General features: G+C 36.2%; 1 non-coding gene across 1 annotated transcript; it reads right to left on the bottom strand.

Moving 5' to 3' along the window:
* Positions 1-275: 275 nt before the first annotated feature.
* Positions 276-347, bottom strand: TRNAD-GUC (transfer RNA aspartic acid (anticodon GUC)). The gene has a single exon. It is a non-coding gene; the product is annotated as a tRNA-Asp (tRNA).
* Positions 348-14916: the final 14569 nt, after the last annotated feature.

Genomic DNA, 14916 nt, shown 5'->3' with positions numbered 1-14916 from the left:
ATTTTTAGTTTTATAATAAAATAAATAAAAATCCAAAAAGAATCTTTTTCTTAATTGTTAGTTTATTTAGCTTTTAGAATCTAGATTCGTTAATTTAATTAGTGTCTCTAGGATTCGATATTCCCGGACTTCCCATAGCTATTCTACACCAGATAGGTTCACTTACCTGTTACTAGTGGTTTGGTTTAGGGTATTCTAGGTTTTTATTACTTGTTGTGCTAGGTTAAGTAATTGCAATATTTTTATATACCACTTTAAACGCATCAAGTTTTTGGCGCCGTTGTCGGGGATCGAACCCGGGTCACCCGCGTGACAGGCGGGAATACTTACCACTATACTACAACGACTGTTGGCGTCGTAGTTGGCGTCGTTTTTGCCGCCATTGGCACTCCGGTCTGCCACTTGTCACCACGTGTCACTCCGGTCTGCCACTTGTCCCGTGACATGACCTGCATCTTCGCGTATCGCGAAGATGCAACTCAGATTCTTCGCGTATCGCGAAGATGCAAAATTTCAAATCTGTTCATTTTTAGTCCCTGATCTTTTGGTAACTTGCCATATCTTAATTTCATCTCATCATCCAAAAATACAAAGGCGGCTCTTGGCAATGCGAGCGTGAGAAGTGCAAAGTGCGCCATCGAAACGCCACATTAGGCCCATCGCCCGAGTTTGAGTCTGAGTCCGTGTCAGTGCGCGTGCGCGTCGGGTGCTTCGTACCCTCCGCTATGACTAGTGAGAGTGGTTAGCCATACAAGAACATTACCATGGAAAACTCATTCCTTATAAAGTGCTTCCATTTCTTTCCCACTTTCCATGTGGGATGGAATTTCCTTACTTATTCTCTTAACATAAAATGCTTTCTTTTCTTTACCATATTATTCTCTTTACCTATTTCATAAATATTTTTGGTCCTTTATCTTTATAAACTTGTCAAATTTGAACCAAAATTTTGTGGGTGTTACACCTTGGACTTAACTTTCCTTTCTTACCAAATCGGACTACTCCTTTCCATGGAGATACCTTTAGTAACACTTTATCTCCAACTTGAAATTCTAACGGTTTGCGTCGATGATCTGCATAACTCTTTTGATGATCTCGTGAGGTCTTTAATCTTTCCTTGACTTGAATTATCTTGTCAGTAGTTTCTTGTATGATTTCAGGACCTGATAATTGTTTTCCTTCTATTTCTGCCCAACACACTGGTGTTCTGCACTTTCGTCCATAAAGTTCTTCAAATGGGGCAGCATTAATACTTGTATGATAACTGTTGTTGTAAGAGAATTCTATCAGTGGTAAATGGTCGTCCCAATTTCCACCAAAATCTATCACACAAGATCTTAGCATGTCCTCCGACGTTTGTATGGTCCTTTCACTTTGACCGTCAGTCTGTGGATGGTATGCTGTGCTAAAGTTTAACCTTGTTCCCATGGCTATTTGGAAACTCTTCCAAAAATGGGAAGTAAAACGGCTATCCTGATCAGATACGATGGATAATGGAACTCAATGTAATGAGACAACTTTGTCTACATACAATTTAGCTAATTGTTCCATTTTAAAAGTTTCCTTCATTGGTATGAAATGAGCTGACTTTGTTAATCTATCCACAATCACCCAGATTGTGTCATTACCTCTTCTCGTTGTAGGTAATTTAGTAACAAAATCATTGTTATTAATTCCCATTTCCATTCTGGCATTTCTAATTGTTGAAGTAATCCTGATGGTTTTTGATGTTCAGCTTTAACTTGCGAACAAGTTATACATTTCAAAACATAATTAGCTACGTCATTTTTCATTCCTATCCACCAATAGGTTTTCTTTAAATCTTAATACATTTTATCTTTTCCGAGATGCATCGTATACTTGGATTTATGAGCTTCTTCGAGAATCCTTTCTCGTAAATTTCTAATGATTGGTATCCAAATTCTATTCCCCATTCGGAGGATCTCATCATTTCCTTTGGTCAGTTGGTCAATTGTACCATTTCTTTTTTCATCAGCAATGTTATTTCCTTCCATTGCTTGTTTTTGAGCACTTTTCACTTCATCAATTAAATTGATTTGAAGTTCTAATCTTAGAGCTCGTACTTTTTTAGGTTTCTTGTGCTCTTTTCTGCTTAATGCATCGACTACTACATTCACCTTTCCTTCACGATATTGGATTTCACAATCATAGTCGCTAAGAATTTCCATCCAGCGTCTTTGCCTCATGTTAAGCTCCTTTTGCTTAAATATATACTTTAAACTTTTATGATCTGTGAATACAGTAAACTTACTGCCATATAAATAATGTCTCCAGACTTTTAGGGCAAAAATTATTTCTCCCAATTCAAAATCATGTGTTGTGTAATTCTCTTCATGCTTCTTCAATTGTCTGGATGCATAAGCAATAACTTTTTCACGTTGCATTAACACACATCCTAATCCTGACTTGGAAGCATCACAACAAACTATGAAATCTTCAGTTCCTTCTGGTATTGCAAGTATTGGGGCATTTGTTAATTTTTGTTTCAAAGTTACAAAAGCTTCTTCTTGTTTATCTCCCTATTCGAACTTAACATTTTTACATGTTAACTTTGTTAACGGAACTGCTATTTGGGAAAAGTTTTGAATGAAGCGTCTATAATATCTTGCTAATCCTAAGAAACTTTGAATTTCTATTGGAGTTTTAGGAATTTCCCATTTAATGATCGCTTCTATTTTGGAAGGGTCAACATGAATACCTTCCTGATTAATCAAGTGACCTAGAAATTGCACTTCTTGTAACCAAAACTCACACTTTGAGAATTTAGCATAACGCTTCTCTTTTCTCAATAGTGTTAAAAGTGTATGAAAATGTTTGACATGATCATCACTAGTTTTGGAATAAATAAATATATCATCTATAAAAACGATCACAAATTTATCCAAATACGGTTTACATATCCGATTCATCATATCCATGAATGCAGCTGGTGCATTGGTTAAACCAAAAATGCATAACTGTAAACTCGTAGTGACCATATCTGGTTCTAAAAGCAGTTTTAGGAATGTCTTCTTCCTGTACCTTTAATTGATGGTATCTTGAGCGTAAATCGATCTTTGAAAAATATCGAGCTCCTTGAAGTTGATCAAATAGATCTTCAATTCTCGGTAAGGGATACCAATTCTTAGTTGTGACCTTGTTTAATTCTCTATAATCGATACACATACGCATCGATCTATCTTTCTTTTTAACAAACAGCACTAGTGCTCCCCAGGGTGATGAGCTTGGTTATATAAAACCTTTTTCTAGCAAATCGTCTAACTGGTTTTTCAATTCTAACATTTCTGTTGGCGCTAAGCGATACGGTGCTTTAGCAATTGGTGATGTTCCTGGGATCACATGAATTCTGAGTTCTACTTCACGATCAGGCGGTTGTCCCGGTAAATCTTCTGGAAAGACATCAGAATATTCTGATACTACCGGAATTTCTTTTAGCTCCCTTCCTTTGGCGCTAATGATTACAGAAATCATATATACTATACCCTGCTTTCTTAAGTAATTTTCCGCTTTCATTATCGATATAAACTTCGTAGGTCTAAGAACTTTGTCTCCTTGAATTGTAATAATCTCTCCTGTTGGCGTACGAATCTCAACAGCATTCTTATTACATAGGATTCGAGCATGATTGGCTGCTAACCAGTCCATTCCTAATATAACATCGAATCCGACCAAATTCATTGGAAGCAAATTTGCTTTAAATTTGTGACCTACTAAATTTATATTCTCTCCTTGAAGTACTTCATGAATATAAGTGGAATTTCCGTTGGATGTTTCTACTAGGCAAACTTGTTTAAGTTTTGTTAATGGTTGGTTTAAGACTTGACAAAAATTCTTGTTTATGAAACTTTGATTTGCTCCGGAATCAAATAGTACTTTAGCGTAAACGTCATTAATAAGAAACATACCCAAATGACGTCCGGAATCATTGCTGCCTCTTGTGTAGTAAGCTGAAAAGCTCGTGCGTTCCTCTTAGGTCCATCTGTATTCTTAGCTTTGTTGTCAGGCACCTTTATCAACTTGGGACATTCTGGACAGATGTGGCCAGGTTCTCCGCAATTATAGCAAACACAAGTTTCTTTTCTTCTACACTCTTCATCCGTATGACCAGCCATCTTGCAGTAGTTGCAGAATTTAGTCTTTTTAAAAGCACATCTTCCTGAATGCCTCTTTCTGCAGACTTTACAGAAAGGCTGAGTATAGGATTGCCCTGTCCCTTTCTTTCGGAATTCTTGAGAAATTTTCTGGGCTAAATCCTTCTTTTTTTTTTCTTCCTATGTTCGGATTAATCCGTCTGTCATGGTATTGGCTAGTTCAACTGCTTCCTCAATAGTCTGAGGTCTAGCTGATTTTATCAGATCACGGATTTCACTTACTAATCCCCAAATATAACGAGAAATTAGTACTGTTTCTGGCAAATCCAGAGCCGGTAGCATTCTTGCATATTCAAAGAATTTTGTCATATACTCACGACATTTCACACCTTCCATCTTGTGGTTCAAGAACATAGTAGCAATCTTTTCTCTTTCATGTGGAGGACAAAATTTTCTTTCTACTATTTCTTTGAATTCACCCTAGGTCATAATGTAAACTATGCTGCTTCCTTTTGCCTGGAGGACTGTATTCCACCATATAATATTATCTTCTTCAGCACATTTACTAATTCTTATAACAGCTTTTGTCTTTTCTAACCAGCGTAGTGCTAAAATAGCTCCTTCATTTCCAGAAAGTTCGGTTGGCTTACAGGCCAAGAAATCTTTGTAAGTACAACCATTAGTTTTTAACTTTTTAGGTTGTTTATTTTTATTTCCTCCATTCACACTATTACTAGCTTCAGTGTCAGATTTTCGTTTATTGCTCTCGGTTTTATCTTTAATGACAGTTACTGGTTGTCTAATAGCTGCAGCAATTTGTGGGATTGCTTCAGCAATTCTCTGAGCTATCATATTGTCAATAGCATTCATATTCAGAGCATTTTCTTAATTGGAATTTTAATGATTATTTTCACGGTTGTTAATAGAAACTTCATTTGACATCTGAATTCCAAACTAGAATGAATATTAATATCATAATTAAATAATAAAATAATCAAGGTATTATCCACACATAAGCACAAAACATGTTAACACATAGGCATAGAATATGTCAAAATCGTCGAGCTTTGCGACATTCTCTTTATATATATATATATATATATATATATAGGGAGAGGATCAAGAGAAAACTCATCTTTAGGGAGAAAACTTAAAAACTTCTAAAGAATTATTTTTAATTAAAAATAAAAATATATTTTCAAATATCCGTTTTTGCCATAATTCTTATATTTTGGTCCCCATCACTCGAAAAAAAATAAAAAAATAATAAAAATAAAAAAAAACCCGCTGTAATGCATATACGTATTACTGTGCGAAACTGTTGTATTACACATGTGTATGACTATGTATTTTTAAGTTCAATAGTGTTTAGTTGTATATATTCAATATTTGTGCATTGTATATGTGTATTAGTGTATTATATGGAAAAAAAATAATAATAAAATAAAAGTCGATGTAGTGCACATGTGCGTTAATGTTGTATTACACATACATACTAATGTGTAATCGATGTGCGTATTAGTCTTATATTGCATATATACAATAGTGTGTATCAAATATGTGCAATAGTGTTGTATACTATGCAATACAAACACTTTTGCATACATGCAATGCACACCATTACACATGTGCACTACACCGACGAGGTTACCGACAAGGGTTTTTCTTTCTTTGTTTTTTTTTTGAACCAATAACAAAATATAAGAATAATGGAAAAAACAGAAACTTCAAAAAAAATTTTAAAAATAGTTAAAAATAGTTTTTAGGTGTTTTTAGGAGTTTTTAAGTTTTCTCTTTAAGAGGAGTTTTCACTGGAATCCACCCCTATATATATATACATATGTTTCACTATATTCTATATCTAATCTATATATATGCATCACTATATTTTATATATACACACCATATTATTATTATTATTTTTTATTTTTTTTACGAAGAGGAAATTACGGTAATAAACACACACAGACACACACACATATATATATTATATTATTTATATTATATATAGGGTTCTCTATCGTAAAATCTCCATATCATGCGATGTTTCTCAGCCGGTTGGCGGTTTCATTAAGTTCTTCCCCGTAATGACGGAGTTGTGTGGTCAGCTCTGGTGTCATCGTGGGGTAGTTGGCAGTTTCCGGCTGAAATGGTGCGTACGGGTTTGTGGTCATTGTGTGGAATTGCCAATCGTTTGTCCACCATTCTTCAAACTGAGATTGGTTTATGAGATCATCAAGGGGAAGCGGGTTTTCTTGGTTTTGGTTTGGGTTGGTCGAGGTTCCTGCTCCCATGTTGTTAACTATTGGTTGGAAGAACTCACACTGATCTAGGCATTGGCCTAGCCTTTCTTCCATGGGAATTTCAGCGATGGGTTGTGTTGGAGGGGGTTGTGGTTCAGTTGATGGTTGAATTTGTGGTTGTGGTTTTGGTACTGGAATCATAACTTTTCTTTTTAGTTTTCTCATTCCTTTTCTCCAGTCCATATATCGTCTTCTTGTTTTTGGTTTTGGTTGATTTGGGGTTGAAGTCGAGGACTGGGCAGTGAATACTATTGGTTCATTTAAATTTTCTTCGGTTGATGGGTTTGTGGTCTCCATATCTTCCGTATTGACCGATATATTCTCAAAAGCCTCTATAAGCTCACTCATGCTGTAAATAAAAAATAATAAAACAACGAACTCCAAAAGAAAATCATATAATTTTATTTTTACGTATGGTTAGCATCTTATTCATATGGTTAACACATAGATTAATACATTTATTTCCTAACAGTTAATTAGATATTGTTTAAATACCTACATTGCTTAAACCAGTGGCTCTGATACCACTTCAGCTGTCATAGCCCCCGACCCCTATACACCGGGAGGGGAGCCGCGAACGTTGAGTGATGGTATCGGTGTTTATTAAAATAATTTGCAGCGGAATATCTTAACATACCCGTAGTTAGGAAAAATGATCAGAGTTGTAAAAACACCATAATTCTTATTTCATAAACTGGGATAAAAACCCGTTTTTATACAAACATAAGTTTTATAGGGATAAACCCTAATTTACAAAACACGTTTCTTTATTCTGGTAACAAGCCACTTATTTAAGCTAGAAGCCCGCAGGCATCAATCCTTTGTCTCTAACAAGTCACCTGAAACATGTTTAAAAATATTTGATCAGCAGAAAATACTGGTGAGTACATTCATTTATAAATAACACATTTTACAGTTACAGCATTAAGATGTTTTTACATTTGCCTTCTTACAAATTACCGAAAGGTACTTGTCACTCGACCGTATCTGTGACTGTGGTCATATTACTTATTGGCTAACACCTGTCTAATAAGTAACGTGTAATAGCCCAGTAGGCAAGCCTTGTATACAAAACCCCACAATACCAGTAGTAACCATCTCGTAAGTCTACAGAGACTTAATCACTGTAATGTAGTTTAAATCCTTTGAAAATATTTAAACTATCCGTCATGAGTTTGATGGTTTTGGAAAAGCATCATGACAGTGTTGGAAAATCAATTGTCTCACGCAAATGTGAGTTATGCAAAAATTCGAATGTCTCACCTTGCAAGTTTATATTTAACAAGTCTTCTGGTGTTAAGCACCTATATTAAACACAATGTAGTATATCTCTATTAGTATAAACCCATAATCATAACGATAATCACGAGACATGAAACTTTACACGATAGCACAATGTCATACCTTGGATAGGTAGAGCTTTTGGATTCGTGTTATAAAAGTTCCTTTCAATCGGAGAGGTACCATTACAATTACTTGGTATAATACTAGCCTTATATAAGAAAATTTTAGAGAGATATCAAAAGTTTTTGAACGATTTGTGCAGTCCAAGATGCCTCCCTATTTATACTCGAAATTGAGCATCTTCGCGTATCGCGAAGTTGCAGTAGGGTTGTCGAGTCAGCCCTAGCTATGCCACGTGGCTCGACACGTGTCAGGTCACGTGTCACTGCTGCGTAACTTTCTCGTCACAACTTCGCGTATCATGAAGAAGTTTAAGCATACTCCTTCGCGTATCAGAACCCAAATTGAGCAAGACCAAGTAGATCCAAGAAACAAATGATGTCAAAAGGAAAAGAAGTAATAATATATCCAGAAGAATATCTTTAGGGACATGAATATTCCAACTTCCCGGTGATCCAAGATCCCTACTTTAGTCATACTCATTTCAAATTTACCCCTATGATTTCTCAATACCCAGGCGTCAGACGACATTCAGGAATATCCAACTCAATACGAAATTCCAACTGCAAGAATAACTGAAGCCATACTCAGGATTGAAAAGGAGAATGAAAATATGAGAGAGACATACGGGAGTGTAAAAAAGGATAGAAAATCAAGAAATTGATCATTCTCTAGAAGAAATAGACAATAAGAACCTTAACAGTAGTAAACAGTATAATTATAATAATTTTGTTCGCTCTTGTAACTACAACATAAATAAATTAAAGATATGTTCTAATTTCCTCAAATATTGAACCCATCTTTTAATTTTATCGTAGTATGTCAAGAGAAGGGAGCACAAACTCTCAGAACAATTCATCCAACAAATCTAAAAGTGAGGAAAACAATAATAATGAAAATGAAGATATTCTAGGCAAATATGTGGACGGAATCCAGAAGATGATCAACGACGCTATGACTCCAGTTCATGATGCACTCGAGGATATCTCTACTTGCCAAAGACAATCAAGATCTAGCAAAAGAATCCGAATTAACTCTATTCATTCAAGAAAGGATGAGAGCTGCAATGACTCTACAGCTTATAGCAACTTAAGAGATGAAACTCAAAAGAAGTTAACACTTCAAAAAGAGTGCAGCTTTAGAAATTTTAAAGATTACAACTCTAAAGAATTTTATGGATATAAGAATGCTATAGCCGCTATGAGATGGCTAGTAGAACAAGAATCAATCATCATCATTAGCAAATGCACTGGTGAAGAAGTTATTCAATATTCCTCGCAGATGTTCAAAGGAGAAGCTCGTGAATGGTGGAATACCTTGATCCAACCAAGGGTAGAAAAGCATTGTATAATCTAAGCTGCGAGGCATTCAAAAATCTCATTTTAAAGGAATTTTGTCCAATCCATGAAATGGATCAGATTGAAACCCAATTAAGGAATCACAAGGTTATTGGTACAAATCTCAAGGAATATAAACTAAGTTCCTTGAATATTGTCGACTAGTTCCACACTTAGTCACTCCAGAGTACAACAAAGTCAAACAGTATATTTATGGATTGCCAAGAGAAATAAGAGATATAGTAAGATCCAATATGACATAAAAAGTCGATTATGCTATGGAATTGGCCGGATACTTGACAAATAGTATGATTAGAAATCAAGAAAAAGAAAAGAGAAATAATACTGAAAGGAAAGAAGAAAATAAAACCAAAGATAAGACAACGAAAGACGAATATTCTTCCAAGTCTAGCTGCAAAACATGTGGGAGAAAACATCTCCGAAAATATAGACTAGAGGTCTCTACGATTTTTACATATTGCAAAAGACCTAGCCACTCAGACTTGGTCCCACATATTTGGCTGGAGGGTGGAAACAGGATAAATTACTACATAGGATACCCTTTATATAAAGAACGTGATGGAAAAAATAAAATTGCGTCTGCTATGAGAAGAGCAAAGGGAAACGGCAAAACGCATTTTATTATCTTGTTATGTTGCTTCGGTAATATGACAATTTATTAGTGATTTGTGGGATATCCCACCAGTATACACTTTCGAGGTGAAAGACCTTCTAAAATGCCATCTCTTTATTGGAGTAAATAACAAAAAACAGAAGGCAATATGTACAATGTTGAAACATGAGTTCAATATTCTCAATCACATCTTGGGTGAATATCTTTTTGCTCAACTACAGAGATTCACTAAGCTTGTTACCAAGATGAGATCTGTAAAGACTGAGTTGACTCTTCTTGAGGTTAATCAAAAGTTGTTGGATTCTATTCCTCAAAGCTGGGATCTGAATGTGGCATTGATTAAGAAGACCAGGGACTTGGCAAGACTGGCTATCAATGAGATGAAGGAAGTAATTAGCTATATGATATGGATGACAAACAATGTGCCATAAACCATGCTAGCTCTTACAACATTGCTGATTATAGTCCATCCACCAATACTGATTTCTCTGCTCAAGGTGGAACTAGCGGATTAAGATCCACCTCAAGCCATTTTACCCCAACACCCTCAAAGGCGTCTATTAATGCGAATGTTTCTTCATCTGGAGCCTATTCATCCAAGCCTACCTCTCAAATCTCTTCTATCTCTAGGGAAACTGAGGAGAGCATTGCCCTGATAGTAGGTTTTATGAACTGCTATAATACCTTTTTCTCTGGTGACATCGTATCGCTAGTTGTGTTTGCTGGGTTGGATCAAATCCATCCTAAAGACGTTACGGAGATGGACATTTCATGGAAAATGGCCTTGGATGTCTTCAGGACAAAGAACTTCACCAAGAAGACTAGTAAGAACAACTGGGCAATCACGAACAACAAAAAGGTGGGTTTCAACAAAAGCATGATGAGGTGTTATCATGTCACAATGTAACACCCGTTAACTCCGGTTTGAAGAACTAAAGCTTGTTGAGTATGTATAACTCTCGGGACTTAACCGACGTTTCTCGAAAGCCTTCACGTCATCCCGGTACGTTAAAGAACCTAACTTTTCCTTCCATTTTTCCTTACACTTGAATCTTGAGGGGCTAGAGTGTAACATCTTAAGTTATAACATGTTCTAACCCTAGCCTCCTTGTGAGGCTGTGATCGGCAGAAGAAACCAAGGAGGAGACCACCGATTTTCTTTTTTCCAGACAACATTAGGGTGTAAAAATCTAATTCAAGGTTAGTCCCATGTCCCCTCTAGTCTTTTACACCTTAAACCATCCTTATACATCGCGTATTGGTCATTAAGGTTGAGTTTCGATGATAACAGTTTGCTGACAGATTCGTATACGTTTATTGTAGTGTCTGTAACTCGATGAAAATATATTGTTTTTGATCGATTCTTGTTCCTATGATATTCTAATTTGAGTCTAGTTTCCAGAAAGGTATAATACGTAATTTTTGGACGAGATTTGAATGGTTTTTATGAATTTATAAAATCGAGTGTCAAAGCTGATGCAGAATGACGGATTCTGGTCCGTCTTCCCGACATCGTAACCTTTTTTCGACAAGTCCAAATTGGTTGGTTCCACCTCTGGATGTTAGTGTTTTGAGTTAGGAACCAAAACCAATTGGAATCGTTTAATTTGGTTTGGTAATGAATTTTATAAAAATAAAACCATTTTGTTGCGCGCTGAAATAGCTGCACATACCTTTCTGTGTTGGAAGAATTTTTATGATTTTTTGGGTCCAAGAGAAAAATATAATAAAAATAGTTTTATAAACCTAAGACATTTGTTAAAGTCTGGTAAAAATTTAATAATTTAATTCAAAGGTTATCCTATGTAATTAAATGCATCTTCGCATGCTAAAATCTGCACGTTTTACTCGTTATTAATCAACAAGTTCGCTTTAGGCTTAACCAGTGGTTTTCGTTAGTTGAAAGGTTTTAGGGGCCTTGGGCCAAGTGGTTGGGCCTTGGGCCAGGTGTTGGGCCTTGGGCCAGGTGTTGGGCCTTGGGCCAAGGTGTTGGGCCTTGGGCCAGGTGTTGGGCCTTGGGCCAAGGTGTTGGGCCTTGGCCAGGTATTGGGCCTTGGGCCAAGTGGTCGGGCCTTGGGCCAAGTGTTGGGCCTTGGGCCAAGTGGTCGGGCCTTGGGCCAGGTGTTGGGCTTGGGCCAAGTGGTTGGGCCTTGGGCCAAGTGTTGGGCATTGGGCATAGTTGTTGGGCCTTAGGCCAAAGTGTTGGGCTTGTACGGCCCATTAGGCTAGAGTGTTCCTACAGTCTAGTTTAGTAACGCGTTATGTATAATTTACAGGCTCTTGCTTGTGATTGTGCCCTTAGGAACTTCCTAGCTCGTTGCAAGTATTCGATCGATCTCAGGTGAGTTCTTGATGCCCCGTTTAACTCTTTTTAAGTTTTGGGCTAGCATGCACACCTAAGTGTTTTTCTTACTTGATGAAATGTTATGAATGGTTTTACATAGGCTTGCTAGTATCGGTAGGCCTTGGAATGTTATGGAATGTTTATGTATACATATATATATTTATATATATTTAGAATTGCCATTACTTGGCGAATGTTGTAGTCGTCTCGACTACTGAATGTTGCGTATGCCTACCTTGTGTTTGCACGCGCCGAATGTTACGTGTTTGGGTTGTACGTTTGCTCGACCCTGAATGTTTGTAGTCGTCTCGACTACTGAATGTTGCGTATGCCTACTTTGTGTTTGCATGCGCTGAATGTTACGTGTTTGGGTTGTACGTTTTCTCGGCCCTGAATGTTATTATTGAATGTTATATATATGTATAATGATATATATAGGAATGCACGTATAGAGATGCTCATACGTAAGGATGATTATTTATTTGAATGTGGTGATCTAACCGATGTACTTTCGTTTACCGTTTTAAAACCGTTGGAATGATTATTAAAACTGTTGCTACTTATTTAAAACTTGAACTCACTCAGCTTAAGCTGACTTTGTGTGCATGTTAGTGTGAGTTTCAGGCTAGGAAGAGGATGCCTTATCGCTTGGACGTGCACCGAGCTACTTGGACGGTGAAGAGCATACTTGAATGAAGAATTACTTATAAACCTTTTATTTCAAAAGACTTTTCAAAGTTATAATTAATTTTGATTTTGGGAACTTATTCATCTATTTACGTTTTCCGCCAAATTATACTATGTAATGCTATTTTAATGCAAAGAATTGTTTTTAAGTTTATTTAATTTCTCAAGTGTTTTGTATGATTACTAGCTGTGGGGTTTCCCGGGGTTCGGGGCCTAACACACAAGCCTAGTCATTTTGCTCGAGAATACATAAACCCTGCCAAAGAACCAAATGGGGAAAGGGCTATTGTACTAGCGGGGAAAGCAGGAGGAGTTGGTGTGAATAGTGAGAAAGTGATGGTTGTGCAACAGTTTGGATGGGAGTATCAGATGAAGGCATCTAACTTGGGAGAGTAATTAACTAATTTGGCTCAAGTTGATAATGTGGAAGAAGAAAACCAAACTGAAAGTCTGATGAACGAGCTTCAATTCACCTTAATGGTAACCTCACCTCCAAACTCCAACCAGGTAAAAACTAAACTTTTCTCTTTGAGTGTGCTTATAAGGTAGAAATGTATACTTAAGAATGAAACTACCTATAGACAAATGAAAGATATTAAAAGTGCTAACAACACTTACAATGCCAATGAGGTAAAATATAAAGAAAAGATCGAAGCTCAACGAAAAGATATTTCTAAACTAAAAGTTGATTTAAGTCAACAAGGGTGTATCTATCTAGAGGCTAAGAAGAAAATAGCAACCTTAACTACTGACCTAGACGCATCTAAATTAGAAATTGTAAAATTAAATGCTAAATTTGAAAATACTGATTTAAATTTTTAGAAATTTGAATGTTACGTGTTTGGGTTGTACGTTTTCTCGGCCCTAAATGTTATTATTGAATGTTATATATATGTATAATGATATATATAGGAATGCACGTATAGAGATGCTCATACGTAAGGATGATTATTTATTTGAATGTGGTGACCTAACCGATATTCTTTCGTTTACCGTTTTAAAACCATTGGAATGATTATTAAAACTGTTGCTACTTATTTAAAACTTGAACTCACTCAGCTTAAGCTGACTTTGTGTGCATGTTAGTGTGAGTTTCAGGCTAGGAAGAGTATGCCTTATCGCTTGGACGTGCACCGAGCTACTTGGACGGTGAAGGGCATACTTGAATGAAGAATTACTTATAAACCTTTTATTTCAAAAGACTTTTCAAAGTTATAATTAATTTTGATTTTGGGAACTTATTCATCTATTTACGTTTTCCGCCAAATTATACTCTGTAATGCTATTTTAATGCAAAGAATTGTTTTAAGTTTATTTAATTTCTCAAGTGTTTTGTATGATTACCAACTGTGGGGTTTCCCGGGGTTCGGGGCCTAACACACAAGCCTAGTCATTTTGCTCGAGAATACATAAACCCTGCCAAAGAACCAAATGGGGAAAGGGCTATTGTACTAGCGGGGAAAGCAGGAGTTGTTGGTGTGAATAGTGAGAAAGTGATGGTTGTGCAACAGTTTGGATGGGAGTATCAGATGAAGGCATCTAACTTGGGAGAGGAATTAACTAATTTGGCTCAAGTTGATAATGTGGAAGAAGAAAACCAAACTGAAAGTCTGATGAACGAGCTTCAATTCACCTTAATGGTAACCTCACCTCCAAACTCCAACCAGGTAAAAACTAAACTTTTCTCTTTGAGTGTGCTTATAAGGTAGAAATGTATAGACTTAAGAATGAAACTACCTCTAGACAAATGAAAGATATTAAAAGTGCTAACAACACTTACAATGCCAATGAGGTAAAATATAAAGAAAAGATCGAAGCTCAACGAAAAGATATTTCTAAACTAAAAGTTGATTTAAGTCAACAAGGGTGTATCTATCTTGAGGCTAAGAAGAAAATAGCAACCTTAACTACTGACCTAGACGCATCTAAATTAGAAATTGTAAAATTAAATGCTAAATTTGAAAATACTGATTTAAATTTTTAGAAATTTGAATGTTACGTGTTTGGGTTGTACGTTTTCTCGGCCCTAAATGTTATTATTGAATGTTATATATATGTATAATGATATATATAGGAATGCACGTATAGAGATGCT

The sequence above is a fragment of the Bidens hawaiensis genome, unplaced genomic scaffold (assembly GCF_021521415.1).
Source record: "Bidens hawaiensis isolate Kalapana, Puna unplaced genomic scaffold, B.hawaiensis_p1.1 tig00018141_1, whole genome shotgun sequence".
Taxonomy (NCBI): domain Eukaryota; kingdom Viridiplantae; phylum Streptophyta; class Magnoliopsida; order Asterales; family Asteraceae; genus Bidens; species Bidens hawaiensis.
This window is presented reverse-complemented; position numbering and strand designations above follow the sequence as displayed.